The sequence below is a fragment of the Antedon bifida genome, chromosome 4 (genome assembly GCF_963402885.1).
Source record: "Antedon bifida chromosome 4, ecAntBifi1.1, whole genome shotgun sequence".
NCBI classification, from domain to species: domain Eukaryota; kingdom Metazoa; phylum Echinodermata; class Crinoidea; order Comatulida; family Antedonidae; genus Antedon; species Antedon bifida.
In genome coordinates, this window is record NC_136229.1 from 15,641,703 (window position 1) to 15,661,734 (window position 20,032).

General features: G+C 34.7%; 1 protein-coding gene across 1 annotated transcript in view; it reads left to right on the plus strand.

Annotated features, from left to right (window-relative positions):
• LOC144841368 (G-protein coupled receptor GRL101-like) overlaps positions 1–20,032 on the plus strand; it is a 61,433-nt gene that overhangs the window by 26,873 nt on the left and 14,528 nt on the right. The gene's annotated exons all lie outside the window — the stretch shown is intronic.

Here is a 20,032-nt window from a genome sequence, read left to right on the forward strand (position 1 = left end):
TGTACAATTAAGTACATAACCCCACCCGTCTAAATCCATTGGATACTGTAAATGGATTTTAAACAGAGTTTCCCCAACGTATCACGAAACTCTGTTTCTCATACCAATATTTGAGCAATTTAACAATACAAAGATTCATACCATTGTTAATTAGCTTACTATAAAGAGTCCAGTGATTGACTCGATCAAAAGCCTTACTGGTATCTAGAAAGCAGGCAAAAACTGGACTACCATTTCTATTGTAGTAGTCAATTACATGTTTTAATACAAAGATACACGTATCAGTCGAGTGTTTCGCTTTAAATGCAAATTGGTAGTCATTGGATTCCAATGAGTTACCGCAATGACTTATCAAAATAGATTTAAAAACCTTAGATAATACAGACGCTAAAGCAATAGGTCTATAATTATTCTTATTAGTAATATCATCTTCAAAATGTGAAGTGTGCCACTGTTACAAAAGTGAAGTTACGAAATAAATTATTATTTATTATTACTCTTCAATCAATCGGCACTAGAATAACTTTAACAAGATCTTTAGTTACATGACCATGACACAGCATAGCATTAAAGCATAAACTCAATAGGATATTAAGTCGTTTACTACCATATTTAAGATGTTCACCACCCAAACCATTAAGTCCGGGTAATTACAGAGAGTTTATCAATGCAATTAGATACAATATCCTTGTGAGTGACATTAATAGCAATCTCAGGCGGACAGTATTCTAGAGTCTCCTCTACAAATGCTATATGAGTCGTGTTATCCAAACAGATTCTCATAATGTTTGGCCCAATGATTACAAATGTTGTATTCACCACTAACATTATCAATATCTTCAGAGGTATCAGCTCTAGTATCATTCATATGCTTAACACCTTCCCAAAAACTTTGGTAGTCCCTATTACTGTAAGACTGAGCTAATTTATCAGCTCTCAGTTGTTGATCATTCTGTTTACACGTGCGTAACGCCAGCTTAAAACGAGAACGAGACATTTTCATAGAATGAAACCAGGGTCCATTCATAGGTTTGCCGTTAGTTCTCCATAATAAGAAGGCTTTACGAGCAACAGAATGCAGATCAGAAACATAATCATTCCAGCCCGGCACATATTATATAACTTAGACCTAGTGGGCTTCAAACATTCACTAGATGCACGTTTTAGGCAAGCAACAATATTGTTATACAAGTCATCAATAGCAAGACGGTGACACTCATTGCTACAATTAATATTATTACATGTTAGTGCATCAGTACAAATGTTAACATTACTAAGTAAATATTCAGTACATGTAGCATAATAGTCAATATCAGCGGCCTTAACTTTAGCCCAGTTAACGTAGTCATGTTTAGATTCACTTTTATTATTAGCACCTTTACATTGCTGTATGCCTAAAAAATATCTACTTTAGTTACACAAGCATTGGCTCCATGTGTGCACACAATATGATCCAACCAACTAGTGGTTCCATGGGATTTACATAAAAATGTAAAGTTATCTGAATCAAAACCGAAGTAAGATAAATCTGACAGTATCAAATCGTTTCAGATCAATCTACCGATAGACCCAAAACAAATTGCAATAGTTTCCGAACCTTTTTTATTTGATTCTATACATTCCTGGAAGAAACATTTCCAAAATCTACCAAAATCGGTTCAGTGGAACATACTTTTTTAAGGGGTCAAGAGGTCATGGGGGTCAAATTATATATTTGTATATCTCAGTAACCGCTTTGCCGAAACAATTCAGAAGACCCATATTTATATTCACTCTAATGAAAGTTTTTTGATCAAAAATGACCGGAATCCATGTTTTTGACATTTTACATATTATTTTAGCATATTCATATCTCGGTAACCACTGGGCGTAAACAAGCGTTTTTGGTGTCAAAATACTCAGAAGGTCTATGTTTATATTCACTCTAATGAAAACGTTTTGTGTATTATTATGACCAGAAGACATCATTTTGACCTTTGACATATATTCATTATTTTATATTATTTCACTAATTATATTTTTTGTATCTCGGTGACCAATAGGCGGAACTTCGTAATTTTTGTGTTAATCAATTCAGAAGACCCATATTTATATTCACTCTAATAAAACTTTCTACAAAAAATGACCGGAAACTACTCTTTTTACCTTTGACCTATTATATTGGTATATTCATATCTTTGTAACCAATGGGCGTAGATGAGCATTTTTTGTGTCAAAATATTCAGAAGGTCTATGTTTATATTCACTCTAATGAAAAAGTATTGTGTGTTATGACTGGAAGTCATCGTTTTGACCGTTGACATATATTCATTATTTCATATCTCACTAAATATATTTTTTTGTATCTCGGTGACCAATAAGCGTAACTTTTGTGTTAAACAATTCAGAAGAACCATATTTATTTACTCTAATGAAACTTTTTTTACAGAAAATGACCGGAAGCTTTCAACTATTATATTTATATATTTGTATCTTTGTGAACTATGGGTGTAGATGAGCATTTTTTGTATCAAACAACTCAGAAGGATATCCACTCTAATAAAAAATGTCTGTGTATATAGTCAATGCGAAAGTAATTATTTTGACCTTTGATATCTATCCAGAAAACGTTTAGTAATTGGGGCTATATACTAGTGTTATATTTCTTCATAGATCAGCACCCAAGATAACATTTAACTATTCATTATTCTGTTTATATTTACTCTAAAAACACACAAAACAGAAAAAATAAAATAATTACCAAAATAGGCCTGGTTGAGAGTATTTACCAATCGTCTGATTTTACAAATCCATTGTTGAATTTTCAGAATCGGTATCTTCATTATCATCTAGTGAAATGTTTGCGCATACACCTCGACACTCACTACATGCCATGGAGCAATCTAATCCATTGTTCCTAGAGCTGCATTTCATATTATAGCAGCCTGTTTTGCATTTGCATGTTATGATTTGAAGGAGCGATTGTGGTGCTGGGGGGTTGTCCGTCAAGTATGGTATCATCCTGCCTTGGCTGATCTTCCATCCATATTTATCTGGAGGTACATTTTCTTCATTTCCAAGCCAAACTTGAACTTGTTGGTACACCCTTAGGCTATGCTACTTTGCCGCTGATGCTGTTGGGGGTAAAGAACGTGGATGAACTGCTTTAGTACTGCATGTAGTCTTTCATGAAATTTACGAAACTTCAATTCATCTAGGTTTTATTATCGCTGCTACCATACAAAGACAAAATGGCGTTATTACCCGCTGCAATTACCTCCTGTCTGTTTGCCTTACAGGTCATAAACACTTTGGCTTGTTCAGAAAAGAAACAGTCACTTCTTACTTTAGTTACTGCTTTGATTTTCCCAATACCAAAAAATCGCGATGTCGTGTCACATCCAAGTAACGCGTGACAAAATAGGATATTTTTACAAACATCGCTGCCAAGGTCAAGTCTTGTTGCCGCAATGTTCCAACATCGTTGCGCCTTTTTAGTTTCTTTCTTTTGGTTTGGCTTGAACCATACATTATGTTTGGTGTGACCACCATGGTGGATAAGGAGGACCAGGATATCTGTATCATCTGCGATGACAACCGTGCCTATTTGTTCTGCACAGGACAGAGCCATCTTCGACACAAGATAGTCAGCGTCAGCTTCTGCGTGGTGAACAGTACAACCTTCTTTTTCAAGACTATTTCCCAAAATGTTAATGAATCTTTGTTTGTTTTGAACGTTTGACAGAAATTCTTCTTGTTTGTTTGTACAAGTCTTTTCTTATGTTTTTAATCTGATCGTTCTGCAAATCAAATGGTGAAATTGTTCCTAACAATATCCTCTCCAGAGTATTTGTCAAAAGTGGAATAACTTTGTTTATGACATGACGATCGGGGACTGAACAAACAGTTATATAATTTACATTTTCAAAATTGAACTGATTAAAATGTATATTGTACCTGCAACCAACGACTCTTGCTCTGCCTCATTATTAGAGACATTATTTGTGTATTCTTCATCTAATTGCCTAGTATCTGAAATAGAAAATGATATTACTTATTACTATATTTAAAAGAATATGCAATATCAATAATTTATATTGTATAATTTGTTTTATATTTTAACAGCTTAAAATAAATATAATGTAAATGTTAATTACCTTCTTCAGCAGTCATGACATGACATCAAAGTAGGAACTCGAATCCTGTTCGACAGGTACTGTAGACTCTACATCTATGTTCAGTGCACTGGAAATCAATATTTTATTAATTGCTGCATCTACAAGCAAATGGCCTCTTACTGCACGACTAACTGCTTTTCCTGAGAGCATATGTCCAACAGTGTTGCTGGCATAAACAATCTCCAAAAGTTGATGAAGACCAGATCCACTCATCAAATGGCCAATCGATCCCAAGAAACTCATCTGTGTATGAAATCCACCAAGACGAATAATGGCTGGCTGCAATTCTGGCATATTCTCAACCATTGTGTGTGCCTTCCGCCATAGTGGTTGATCAAACGTGACAACTGGATATGATTGATGCTGTTTTGCATGAGAACATATGAACTTTAACGTGGAGTAAATGCACGATAGATCATTTGGGTCCATGTCAATGATGGGTAGAAATGTAACCGATGAAACACCTGGATGCTCTCCCTTGTGAACGAATTGCATAAACCCAGACCACTGTGGTCGTGGAACTTTCAACAGAAGAGACGATTTCCACAGCAAGTCAACATCTTTGGATGGATCTGTGATATTTGGGTTACATATTGGCTGGTAGATTAGAGACTGTATGCTATATCTTTGTATAAAGAGATGGATAGTTATACGTCCGAATTAGTTTGTAACCAGGAATTGTGAAGAGGGATTGCGTGGTGTTAGAACTAAACCATGTTTTACTAAAACATAAAATAGAAAATTTGTGACTTAAGGTAGAAATATAATTGGTTATTCCCATAACATATATAAGGTGAAACATATGAAAAGACTTGTACAAACAAAATAGATTTTGCCAACTTGTATCGCCTTAGTAAAAGGCCAAACAGCTCACTGTTAGTTATAGATAATCAGTTATTATTATTATTTTACAGTTCAAGCTTTCAAATCGTTTGGGTTCCGAGATTACTGATGGTTAGTTTTTTCATGCTATTGGTAATAATAAAGATCTTGCCGTCAAGTGTCCATGTAGATTTAATGCACTTCGTATATTTGGTTTTTATGACTCGTAATAGCTCCAAGTGTTTTAGGGTCAGATTCTCGTATATGAAGTATTTAGTCCCTTTAAATTGCTTCTTTGCATTGAATACTTCTCTTCTTTTGTTGTAGTTTGAGAATTTAATTAGGGCAGTAACATAAGAAATGAAGCGGATTCTCAACATTAAAGCCACAAGTACAATTCGGATTGTCCCGAAGTCCATGTAAGAATAAATGCGAATTGAGACAGCTGAAACCAAGTCGGATTCTAGTGTGAACTTGGTTAATCTTCTTATCACCTGTATCATAAAAAGAACGTTTTTTTGTTTTAAACAAGTTGGTTTTAATTAACAAATTTTTAAACTAAAAAAGGGATGAGGAATTTTTTATTTCATTATTTAACTCGTTCCAATGTGTTATAATAGATGGGACAAAAGATAAACGATATATGATGTGGACTTACAAAAAAATTATATTTCGGATGTTACGCAAGTTATAAACTTCAACATTGTCAGAAAAAATAAATAAGGAGTAAAAAAGATAACAAAAACCAAAGATAAATGTCTCTTTGAAAAGTGAAAAATCGAGAGCAAAAAAGTTTTACGTGCTCACTCACCCACTGCCAGTTTTAATATATTTTGATTTTGATGCCATGAACCTGTGATAGTGTGCCGGTGCGATGTCTGTCCCTTGAAGGACGTTGATACGGCGTGCGGCGGCCGACGTCAGAGAAATGAACGCCTGTTGATCAGCAATCAGCCCGTGATTTGTTGTAATAGCGCGAGACGACAGCAAGTAGCCTGTATGTAGATTTAATGCACTTCGTATATTTGGTTTTTATGACTCGTAATAGCTCCAAGTGTTTTAGGGTCAGATTCTCGTATATGAAGTATTTAGTCCCTTTAAATTGCTTCTTTGCATTGAATACTTCTCTTCTTTTGTTGTAGTTTGAGAATTTAATTAGGGCAGTAACATAAGAAATGAAGCGGATTCTCAACATTAAAGCCACAAGTACAATTTGGATTGTCCCGAAGTCCATGTAAGAATAAATGCGAATTGAGACAGCTGAAACCAAGTCGGATTCTAGTGTGAACTTGGTTAATCTTCTTATCACCTGTATCATAAAAAGAACGTTTTTTTGTTTTAAACAAGTTGGTTTTCAATAACAAATTTTTAAACTAAAAAAGTGATGAGGAATTTTTTATTTCATTATTTAACTCGTTCCAATGTGTTATAATAGATGGGACAAAAGATAAACGATATATGATGTGGACTTACAAAAAAAATTATATTTCGGATGTTACGCAAGTTATAAACTTCAACATTGTCAGAAAAAATAAATAAGGAGTAAAGATAACAAAAACCAAAGATAAATGTCTCTTTGAAAAGTGAAAAATCGAGAGCAAAAAAGTTTTACGTGCTCACTCACCCACTGCCAGTTTTAATATATTTTGATTTTGATGCCATGAACCTGTGATAGTGTGCCGGTGCGATGTCTGTCCCTTGAAGGACGTTGATACGGCGTGCGGCGGCCGACGTCAGAGAAATGAACGCCTGTTGATCAGCAATCAGCCCGTGATTTGTTGTAATAGCGCGAGACGACAGCAAGTAGCCTGGGACGGATGTTACACGGAGCGTCTCGTGGGCCGCTCTATCTACCGCGAGAAGCGTATCCTCCATTTTTGCGGCCTTCGGAGCAAGGTAGCTTGTCTTGCCCGCTTCCAATCCCTGGTCCTCTCCGACCCGGTCCTTGGCGGCATCTGGTACGCCCGGCGCTATAATATACGGAAAGTATGTTCGGCGCCGGCCTACGTGTACTGGTATCGCGTAAGATTGCGTCCACACGATCGACCAGTTTCGGGTCGAGGGGAACGACTGGCAGGTTGTAACATTACGGAGGGGCGTACGCACACTAAACGTCAAAAAGCGTTTGTGGACGGTGTCGGCTTCTGTTCACGGATAGCGTATTCTATCCCTAGATATTCCAGTACCGCCGGTAGAATTTTATTCACCAGCGACTGTAACCCTTCCTCGCAGGGCCCCCGCAACTACGCGCCTCTCCCCTCATCCGAGAGCGTGAGCATGGTGCGGTCACTCGTGTAGCCTTCCTCCATTGAAGGCACCTCAGAATACGGTAAAGGTGTAGTACGGAATCGGAGGGCGCTGTTGAGGAAACACCGCGGGCTCGTCCCTTGGTGTAGCCCTCACCGCTGCCGTGATGGCTTGTAGGATCGCCGGAGATAACTCAGTTTCCGAGACTACAGAAGTCGCAGTGGGAACAGGCGCGGTGCCGATCTCTACCTCGTTCGCGGTGCGGCTTCGTCCATTGAAGTCGTCTAAGATGCGTGGTAGCAAATTTTGCAGGCGTACACCGCACGCAGACGTCGCACGGATCTGTCTGGCTGCACGTGCGGCAATTTATGCACCGCATGTGGCGATACCACTTAATTGTTTACCGTGGGCCCCTGCACTGGACGCATTTCTGTTTAGGCATGATGGCAAAGAACGACTAAACAAAGCACACAGACACAGCCTAACAGAGTATTTCGTTCCTAACGTAACTATGTTAACAGTGGTTACGGCTGACTGAATCGGTGACACCCGGTATGTGAAATATTTCTGCCTCGTACACAGACGAGGCAACAATTTACAACGTATCAACTTCAAATTATAACTATAATTTAATGGTATTTTTGCCCTGTTAGACAACGAAACGGGGCAACGTCTTCTAACGTATCTATCTTAGCAATAAAGATCAGCTAGCTTCAAGGTCGATTCTTCGGTAACGTAAGAATTCTCCTATCGTTCTCATAAACTTCGTGCCTTGTCTTCACGACGGTACGAAAAGAAATGATGACGGTAATACGTGGGAGTGGTCCCACGAGAGGGCACTATAGCGGACTGTCCTATTCTTTAAGGAGGTGAACTACGGTAAAATTCTTCTTTTCGTAATTGTTTCGCACTTTGTGGAAAAGGGCTACTGTCGGGTTTATCCAGGTAAGCAGGCACGTAATAGACTTACAAAACTATGTTTAAGCCTCTATTATATCCAATAATCGTTTTTGAAACTGGACACGCATTCATATTATTTTAAAGAACAGTACTGTATCGAACGCCCTATATTTTGGCTATTCGATGCCATCTTCTACGCTGATTTCACTTCATACAAAATAATTGAAAAATGCAACTGTTCGTATCCGGGCTTACAGAAGAAAATATTTTATGTAGACAGGTTACAAAGACAACATAATATTACTTTACAGTAATTAGTTTTTCGTTAATTCTCTCAGATATTCAGATGTGTTTAGCCTGTGTTGTCTTGTGGGTGCCATTGATGTCTGCGAACCAACAGATGCGTTTGCTTCCTGTGCAGACTTACTAAAACGAGAAGTTTTACGGGCATTGATGATGGTTATTGGTGTTTCATCGGTCATTGGTAATTTAGTTGTGATCGTATCACGACAGTTTAACAAGAATAATGATAGTAATGTTAATAAGGTGCAAACCATGCTTATTACTAATCTGGCTGTGTCTGACCTGCTGATGGCAGTTTATCTGATCATAATAGGGAGTACAGATATACACTACAGAGGACGGTACGCGAAAGTTGCAAGATATTGGAAAAGTAGTTTTCTTTGTAGCTTTGCCGGAGCTATTTCTACTCTCTCCGGTCAATGTTCTGTAACTACATTGATGATATTGAGCATTGACCGTGCATTTAATATCGTGAATCCTTTCACTACAAAACGGCTGAACAGTACCAAATGTAAAATTATTATCGGTATTAGTTGGTTAATTTGGATTATTCTCAGTTTTCTTCCACTTGTAAACAGATTAGACTTTATTAATATATCCTACTTTGGCGAATACTACTATGGGAAACAGAGTGTTTGCCTCGCACTGCCACTAACAAGAAGTCGATGGTCAGGCTGGGAGTATGCTATTGCTATTTTTATTGGATTCAATGGTTTAGGTTTTATCGTAATTGCAGCGAGTTATGTCGTAATTTTCTTCTCTGTTCAGCGTTCAGGAGCAACGGTTAACAGAAGGCTGAGGAGAAAGGAACAGGTTAAAATGGCTAGAAAACTAGGATTAATAGTTTTCACCGATTTCTGTTGCTGGTTCCCTGTCATACTGATGGGGATTTGTTCAGAGACAAAAAGGTGGGACAATCCAGATGAAATATATGTTTGGGCGGCAACACTCATAATTCCTATCAACTCGTGCATTAATCCGTATTTGTACACTATCTTACATATGTGTACTTGCAATTCCCGTAAACAAAACTTTCAACAAGAAATTAAGATGACAAAAGTTGACATTTGATATGTGTATGTTATGTAAACTTACTAGAAACAGTTGTACACAATGTGTATAGTATGTTTACATGTAAAATGCGCAAAAGTTAAATTTACAACCATTTATATTTATGTGTAAGTGAAACTGAGATGGTGAATTTTGACACATTTTGTGTAAATTCCCACCGCAGTTGCTTTCCATATCTCGTTAATTATATAATCTGGATAATGAACAATGAATGAGCTTTTCTTTTCACTTCTTTTTCCTGTTTAACGCCTAACCGTGTTGTATACAAAATTTTATAAAACATGCACACATTTGGTAAGAATGTATTTAGATCATATTGGATTAGATTATTATTTTAAATCATGATGTCAATCTAATTAAATTGAATCGTGCAATTACTTAAGTTCAGCACTTTCATTAATCCACTGTAAGAAGACTTTTGTATAGGTAAATCACGACTTTGTTAAATTTTATTTTTACTAATAAATACGTAAAGATTTATATAGATTTGCTATATTTAATGCAATTTATTATCCTTTGATGTAAAGATTTACATAAAATCTATTTAATCAATACACATCCATGTTGTAAATGTTGCAGATATGGAATAAACTGACGATCTTAAAATGCTAAATCCGTATTTATCTTTCGTAAAAATGTCAGGTTTTTAAATTAAAATTATTGATAACGTTTATATTTTACAATAATGGTTTATGTCATTTTTTCTGAAATGTTTCTGATGTACTTGTTATCCTTTTATGGGATCTTGCATGTGACAAACACTTTGTTGAGATACCCGATATTAGTAAGTTTTAATCATATTCGTTGTTGACTTGGTCAAGTCATGGAAACATTTTTCTCCATGATAAAGTTAACATTGTTTGACCGGTTATGAGTTAAGGTCAATAAATCGGGAACTGGGAACTTACAATGTTCAATTCAAACATGGAATAGACCTGTTTGTGACTGTACAGAGCTATTCATAATGTCGTGGTACGTGAGACCATGCCCGGATTAATTTGGAAGTTTTGCTCCTCGGGTACCAAGCGTGCGAGGCTTGGCTCAAATGAATACAATATCAAGACTAACAGAAAGACAACAAGTTGTTGATTGCCGTTACTATACCATTTATTGTGCACGAATCAACGTTATTCAGAAAATAAAGAGAACGAAGGAAAGCCCTGCAAATATACAAACAAGCGTTGCGTAATTTCAATAACAATCAGTTTATAACTTCACTTTACCACTGTATTACCACTGTATTACCACCATAATTAAACACAACCTCACTGTGTACAAACTGGTTACCATTATTAAGAACAATACAATCAATTAAACGTCATTACAAATGATTAATACCTGAATCAACTTGAATGATGTATTTACTAACTAAGAACGAAACGTACAGCAATCAACCATTTTTTCTATAAATTGAAGTAAAGATTTGTGAACATTATTTGCTTTATTTAAGTTGTATGCATGCAATTTCGTATAATCAATTAACAGGCAATGATCCGTCTATCGTGTAATATAATTCGCTTTACTACTTACAATGGTAACTTTAACAACGGCATAATAATAATATATACAACACGGTAACAAAAATCACATCTTCCTGTGTTTGCAACAAAAGCTTTTCTGACGCGCAGACGGAAAAACAGGTAGTTAAACAAAACATCACCTATTTATATGCAAATGCGCCAAACACAATGCTCGCAAAACAACTAGCAGCAAAACTTATATGCAAATACGCAGAACGCACACGAACAACAACTGATCCATGACAATAAAGTTGCTACGACGTGTTCATCAGTGGCGTATCCAGTGGAGGATCTAGCACGTACGGCCGTACGCGCTAGATTGTTTACTCAAAAGTCTAGAATAGAATTTTTTTACATTTTTATAAAATGTTGTTATTATACAACATGTAAATGTAAATTTTTCTAAATATTTCACAAAAAAAAACCCTTTTACGGCCAATAGTTTTTGAGATTATAGGAATGTGTTATACCAGTACAGGCCAAAGGTCAATAAAAAGATTTTAAGTAATTTTCTTGAAAAAGTTCTCATTAGACTGAATAGAAACTTATACCTTCAGATTAATTTGAGCCCTATTTAAAGTTTATCTAACTGTTAGTTAATGAGTTATATCATATGTAGGTCAAAGGTCAAAAATGCCAAAAATCATACTTCCGGCCATTTTTGTACAAACTTTTTCATTAGAACGAATATTAATATGCATCTTCTAAATAATTTGACACTAAAATTATTTTATTTAATATAAGCGTTGCAAAGATATTATGACCATTTTGCTTTCAATGGGTCAAAATATTCAAATTGAGGTCAGAGGTCAAAGATGAATTTTAGAAATTTGACAACATGATCAGTTTTTATAACCAGCATGCTTCAAATATTCATAAAACGCAATGTTTACACTTTCCCCATGATTTGCACACAAAAATATATAGGGAACTGGACTAATAGGCCAAAACGGCTCACTGTGTCGCGGAATAATGTATTAATTATACCAATTAGGATGGTATTTATTTGAATAAACGCCCAGAATTAACACCTCCCCAATAAAACATCAATTAAAATAATTATCGCCACTCCACCCCCCACCCTCCCTCCCATCCAAATACCATCAAATTATTAACGCCCATCCACATTTATACACACAATGTTGTATTATATTTATAATACAATTATACTATTTTTAAGTAGATTTCATCGGACTGTTATCTAGGCCTACAATTTACCAAGCATTTGTTATTCTTTTTTACCACTTTTCATATCTACAATAAACACTATACGTAAAACGCTATTAATCATCTAAGACACTGTGAAACGGGTTAGTGAGTAGGTTTAGTTTTACGAATATCAAAAGCATTTAAATAATGGTAACCGATCGAAATCGTCCAGGCCAGAATGTCATTCTAAAACGTTTTACCCGAGTCATTATCATTCCAAGAACCATCGTCTACACTTCCTAGAGGGGGAGCGAGCGAAGCGAGCTCACCCTCTAGTATAAAATAAATTACTAAAAAACGTAATTATATGTAATTATTTTAACCAAAAATGGCGTAGTTAATAGAATTGTCGACTGAGGCCGCAAATTGTTTTACTTCTTTCGTGGCTAAAAACGATCATTTTCGGCAATGTTTTAGACCCTATATTTCGAAAAACTACGTCAGATTTTCGTAATTCTTTCTTTATTGTAATATTAATACAACATACTAACAGATAATGTTTAATTTGGTTTTAATTTTGCATCGTTATCCCAATAGGACAACATGACTATGCAATCCTAGAACATATATTGATCACAACCATGTACAGGTAATGACACTAATTTTGTCGGCAAATTGACAATCCCCCCCCCCCCCCCCACCCCCGACTTCAAAATCCTGGATACTTCATAACACTTACTCATGTCTTTCTCTCCTCTGAGGACGTATAGACCAGTATTCAGAACTTTAACTAGCTGTATCCAGTCTTCCACGTGTCAGCTTCACGTTCTCTTCTCCGGCTATTTCATGGTCGACCCATGAACTTATACATTTATAATTCCATGGTTCATCTCCAGTGTTGACAAAGTGCGAGGCAGCGAGGCAAGCGAGGGATGCGAGGCACGCCAAATATTTGTGCGAGGCACATCATTTTATCATTTCCAAAATTGTGAGGCATGCGAGGCATATAGTTTACAATTTCAAAAAGGTGCGAGGCATATCTTAACGTGCTATTATGCTATATTGTAGGCCTAATAATCAATTATTTATATTTTTATAATAAGCCTAGCGTATCTAAATAGATTCGTGTATACACTCACCATTTTGTTTATTTTTATGTATTGTTTTTTTTTTCATTCAAGTCATATCGTGTCAAATTTTACTTTAACAAAAGTGCCCAAACTGTTCAAAAGTTGTGCATCCGTATGCGCCATATTTTTTAAATCTGAACGACAGTCTTCAACTTTCGATAAACAATAATTGTTATAGCAACAGTTATCAAATAATGACTGCCATGTTTGTTGGCATTTCGAGCGTGTTCACTTTACAATTAATTCAACATGTCTCTCGAACATAGCAAAGTGAAAATACTTTTTGTCACACCCCCGCGCCTCGATCCGGTAGACCCGAGAGATGGAAAATCCCTCTTTACTATTTAGCAGGTAGCGGAATAAATTCTTCCCTTAGAGGATTCGGCCTTGTGGCGATTCCCCTCCTATAGCACGTAATTACAGCAGCAACGCACGGACTTCTCTCTGAGCGGCGTGTCAAAGACATTTTTGACATTCCATTCTCTAGGAAATCAACACGTGTACCTCTCTCGCAAATAAAGTGAACAGCGATGGACAAGTTCAATAACTGGCGGTGAATAAAAGGTAACTGATATGCCGATCAAATAACATGCCGCAAAGAAGAAAATTGCGAGAGAATTATGTAAGAAATCGTAATACTAGGCCTAAAATTAAACTTTAGCTAATATGCTTAGCCCTAACCTAGAGGCCTATGTAAAATAATTTAATCAATTTTGATATAATAATAATTTGTGTAATATTAATAATATTCCTGTTTTAGTAGGCTAGGTATATTACGAACGATTTTTATTTATTATTGTCCATGTACGTACTAATATACCTGGCGCTAGTTTCCTTCGCTTGTATTTTGACTCCAAATTTGATAACTAACTTTATCGTGTGAATACCACACCTTAGAAGTATGCCTCATGAGTACTTTAATGAAAGAATTACATAAAAAGTAACAAATAAATCCTTAAATTAATGATTTTACAGGCGTGTTTCTCGCACACTATTAGCGAATTTCATTTATTCAATGTTCAATATTTTTGTTTCTATGGAGCGCCAAAAGAGCAACGATAATAGAGGACTAAAACTCAGTGGAATGCGTCAATTTCTTATGCATTTATTGATGAAAAACACGTTTAATTTCAATATATTGGTTAATTTGTCAATAAAAATGCTGTAATATGTTACTGCTGATAATGTTCTGTTTTCAAAGAATAATACTCGATCCTAAATCAACATCACTACCTAGCCTAGACCTAGGACATCCTACTAAGGATATTCTGATGAATTTTTCTATTTTATTCTTTAAAAGGTTAGCGAAACCGTGTACAGTATCAACAGTACCATTTTTCCTTACTGATAGTGACACAATCTATTGAAATTGTACGTGATTTTCACCAAATAATGCGTTAAATATATGGATTCCACTGAGTTTTTAGCCCTCTAATTAATTTTGTTCTTTTGGCGTTCCATAGAAACCAAAATATTGAACATTGAGTGTGCAAAATTCGTGAACAGTATGCGAGAAAAACGTCTGTAAAATCACCAATTTAACGGATTTATTGACGATTGTTACTTTTATGTGATTTTTCTTCATTAAAGTAGGCCTACTAATTCTAAGGTGTGGTATTCAGGATAAAGTTGGTTAACAAATTTCGTGTTAAAATACAAGGCAGGAGGTGCAAATGGGAACTAGCGGGCTAGGCTACTTCAATTTCGGTGATTTCCTGCCTCGCAATTTTGGGAAATGATAAAATGATGCCTCGCATTTTTTGATGATGGTAAAACGATGCCTTGCATACATTTCTGACTTGCCTCGCTTGCCTTCCCTGCCTCGCGTGCCTCGCTGCCTCGCACTTTGTTACTACCCGTCGACCTCTTTTCTTCGTCTTACTGAGGGTTTCATGTTAGTACTTGTCTTTGTTGTATTTGTGGTTTTCTGTGCCTAATCCTCATCTTTTTAGCCAACGGTGTACTATTACCTATCTTGGTGAGTTTCCTTCATTTATTCCAATAACGATACCATAGCGGTTTCCTTAAGCCTGAATGAGAAATAGAGGAATAAATTTCGCGTTTCAGATCTATTTTTAAGTAATATGTAGCAGGATTTTGTCAAAAATGGCCAAAAGTACAAAGTGGAATTTATTAATAAATATGAGTTGTTTCATAAATTTGAAACAAAGATAAATGCTATAATTTATTGAGCTTTAAATTACAGGTTGTTCAGCTAAAAAATTTTGTTTTCGATCCAATTTTGGTCAACATGAATAACAATTGTGTGTCGTATTAAAACGGCATAATTAATTTTTTGCAGAAGGGCTGGGAGACAATATTATATTTCTTTTTCTTCAATTAAATCGGTTTAATTTGATAGATGCGCAATGGTTTAATGTAATAGGCCAGAAGGAAACTAATGCTGTAATACAGTCAGTTTATGATTTAGTTAAAGTTATAAAGTTAAAACCATGCAAACTCCAAATCAATATATTTACAAAATAATAATTGAATGTGTAATAAAAAAAAAAAAATACGATAGACTTAATTCTACATTGCAAGAGAAAAACAACTCATCGGAAGGAATTATTATTTGTAAAATCTAAATGCGTATAGACAACATGAACGCGATGTTAAATTTAACTAAACACTAAATTAATATCAAATACGACGACGAACCTTATCAATTATAATTAATAATAACAAAGCAGATACTCCAAGACGCATGCTAAATCAAAGTTAAGAAGAATCTAGTCACGTATTCAACCTGTGCTTTTCTCATAGTGTAGGTATACTTTGACCAGAATTAAGATAACGAAACAATTATACAAAAGCCAGATTTAAGAATATAACAAAATATAGCAACAATTACAGGATTTACTCGGTAATAACTAAAAAGGAGATAACTTTCACAAATACAAATAAACATAGGAGCATACAACATATGACTAGACACCAGGCTGCAATATTTTTGTTCAGGTTAAGGACAGAAATGATGAATAATGCACGACGAGCCAACATAATTATTGCGCACGCGCACACACAGGAGGCGCACCTGATATAGTGAGTTGAATAGTATTACTAATGTCTTATTATACTAAATTCAATAAGCAATTAAAACAAATTAACATAAAGAACAGCACCATTTCTATAAGACACATCAATTAAAATCAATTTTGTAGGCATAAAAGCACTGAATATTATTAACACGGTATATATTTACAATGACAGGGGAGTAAGTCCTGTACTAGCAAACTTTCGCTTCAAACTTCGGGTTAGTCACTGTTTTTGTAACAAGAGGCTAAGAGGACCACATGACTACTTTACTTCCAATGTTGTACTTTACGTTATTGATTATTTAAGACGCTTATACTAGTAATATCTGGTGAAGTAATTTGTCTGAATGTTTAATACGCACTAAAATCAACGCAACAGGATTCTTAAATTATATATGAGTAGTTAGCACGATACGTTTATTACATAACGAACAAGTTCATAGAGTAAACGTTTATTTTGATAAATACGCAGTAAAGAAGCAAGATGGCTGTCATCTTTAAAATCATAATCGTTATAATCTTGACTGTACCGCTTGTTATCTGCTGCAATATTTCTGGTATGCTTTTATTATTGTCATTATACATGTCTAATATTTTTAAAGTGTAATGTATATGTTTGCTATTGTAGTCTCTTGATCTTGATTATCAGACTTATAAAATTGAGTAAACTTCCAATAATCGATTTTTTGCAGTATTGCTTGTTTCCCATTTTTGTTAAACAATTCATATCTCCAAAAATTAAATCAAACAAAACAATGATTTAGATAAAACTGGAATTTAAAGTCAATCCAGCGATTGTCTTGACATATAGGTTTTGTTGAATTAATTTTTTTATTTTCGGGGGAAAAGTTTGAAGTTGTATTAATCTTCATTTGTATTGTTTTGGGGACAATACATCTTTGATAGTAAAATAACACGAGGAGGTCACCGAGCAAACTTATCCATATCACAATGAACAACGGCAAGGAATCAGGATTACTAACTTATTATGACTACATAAAATAATAACGTAGGCCTAGAGTCTTACCAAAATACACTCAGGTGGTGGTGAAGGTGACCGCGCAGGCTTAGAGTAAATCATTCTCCTCCGTCGTACAGAATGGAGCCCCCGATCATAATGTGTAACAACGTTGCCTGAGGAGTGTCTGGTAACTATATTTTATCGGTTATTGTTTTGTATTTATTTATTTCTTATTCTGTTTTTTTATAGAAGCGGTTTGCCCAGTGGATTTCTCTTGTCAGTTCTCATCAGTGACATGCGAGTATAATTGTAACAATCCAATAAGCTATAACTGGACAGACATTTATAATTACAACCAGCATTGTCCAATCACAAAATTGTAGGTATCTTTACTGAACTAATCATTTTTATATCTAAAAGAATTTGACGACAACGAAACGAAAGTTGGGGAAAAACATAGGCCTAAAAAATGTTCTTTAATCGGTCTAATTTCCTAACAATTTGTAAACGGTGAATATCTTGTGAGAGTGGTTAAACTAAAAAAGTCACCAAAGTGTAACAAAAGGATAACAATATGAGATTATGGTACAATACGACACATGTAATAATAAATAAATGATAAAAAAGAGAATGAAACAGAAATAATAATGTATAACCGAAGTTTATAAAATGATGTTGACCATTATTTGGAAGTGTGTCGAGGAAAATAATATTGGTACAAATTTAACGTTATTTTAACGCCATACAGTTTCTATATTACATTATAAACAGTTTAGGTCATTTTTTGTTTTATTTTTTTTATATTTTTTTTTATGGCGCGTGTTTTAGAGATGGGTTGTTTTAAAAACATTAATGCCATCAAATAACAATTCATTTTGGAAAATTTAATTTTTTAAAGTATTCATTCGAATTATGAATTTACAACAATAAATCTAATGGTTGAACATTTAGTTTTACTGTATACAATTAAATAATGACATTGCAAAGTAGCCTGTCAAATAAAATGTCAAATTAGAGGGAACTCCGAGAGTACAAACCTTTTGTAAAATTCCCTTACATAAAATGTCCCTGGAAAATATCTATATTTTTTTATATTTTTTTTAATTAGTTGTAAGTGTAAATAGGCTAACTGCACACTACAAAGTTGTGGATGAGTGTTTGATGTAATTGTTATGTATCCAGCCTCTCGCAGTTGAGATCGCTGGTTCAAGTCCCGCTGAGGTTTTTTTTAATATTATTTTCTTTTTTTAATTTTTTTTTGTGGACCTTTTCGTTTCGTTTTCGTTTCGTTTATTAAACAATTTTCTACACAAGATGTAACATAGTAAAAAAGCATGTGTAGAAGGAAGCCTAGATAAGTTTTTGTTACAAACAAATAAACTTTAAGCCTAGACTCCCTGCAGTAATAAACAAAATAACAATGGTTGGGACAATGAAAAACCATATACTGTATACCAATATAAAAAAAAAACCCAAAAAGAAAAAAGCGAAACACCGGACAGACAAGGACTTAAATCAGTCGAGCTCATAAAAATACATTAAAAAACTATTAGTAAAGAAAGATTTACCAGCATTTTAATTATTTATGAATTAATCGTCATATGCAGTGATCAGTGCTTGTTTAAGATTTAGTTTGAAACTAGTAATTGATGGTTTGTTAACGAGAGAGAAAGGTAGTGAGTGCCATAATTTGGGACCACAGTATAGAATTGAGTGACGTCTCAAATTTGAAATAGTTAATAAAGAAGAAGTATAGGTTTGGGCGAATCTTGTATTGTGACTATGATAGGGTTTAGAAAATAGAGAAGCGATTTGGGAAGGCAAGGAACTCTGATGTAAGCGGAACATAAAGAGGCAAATTTGAAGTTTGTTAAGGTCGTAAACATTTAATACTTTATACTTATAAAACAAGGATTTGGTATGAGATTTGAAAGAAATGGAAGCGCAAAGTCTTAATGCTCTTTTTTGAAGTCTAAAAATGTTATCAATGTGTGTTGTTTCGTAACTGTCCCATGGAGATAAGTTAAGAAATTTATCAACAGTGGTGGCCCAGAAAATATTGCAATATGAGATATAAGGCAAAACTAAAGTGTTATAAAGAATTACTAATATTTTAGAAGGAAGGGATGATTTTAATTTATTGATAATAGCTATGTTTCTCGCGATAATGTTACTGATTCGATATATGTGAGGCTTCTATATAAAATTAGAGTCAATTGTTACACCTAAAAATTTAGTTTCATTGAGACGCGTGATTTTATTATGATCAATGTGTAAACGATGGTTATCGGAAAATTTAGATTTAGGTAAAAAAAAAAAATAATTTGTCTTAGAAATATTAAGGGACAATTTATTGAGTTTAAACCAATTAGAAACTTTAACAAGTTCGGAGTTAATAATTTGATATAGAATAAAATATATTCGAATCATCAGCAAAAAGAATAAATTTTAAAAGTTTAGAGGAATTTGGCAAGTCATTCAAGTAAAGTAGGAAAAGAAGAGGGCCTAATATAGAACCCTGGGGTACACCACAGAGCACACGTGACAGTTTTGAGTTAGCTAAATTAAAGTTAGTAAACTGTTGTCTATTAGATAGATAGTTTGAAATCAGTTTAAGAGGAAGGCCTCTATAACCATAAGTGTATAATTTTTTAAAAAGTATATCATGGTTTATGGTGTCAAAGGCCTTGCTTAAGTCTAAAAAGATGCCTACTGTACATTCCTTATTTTGTAG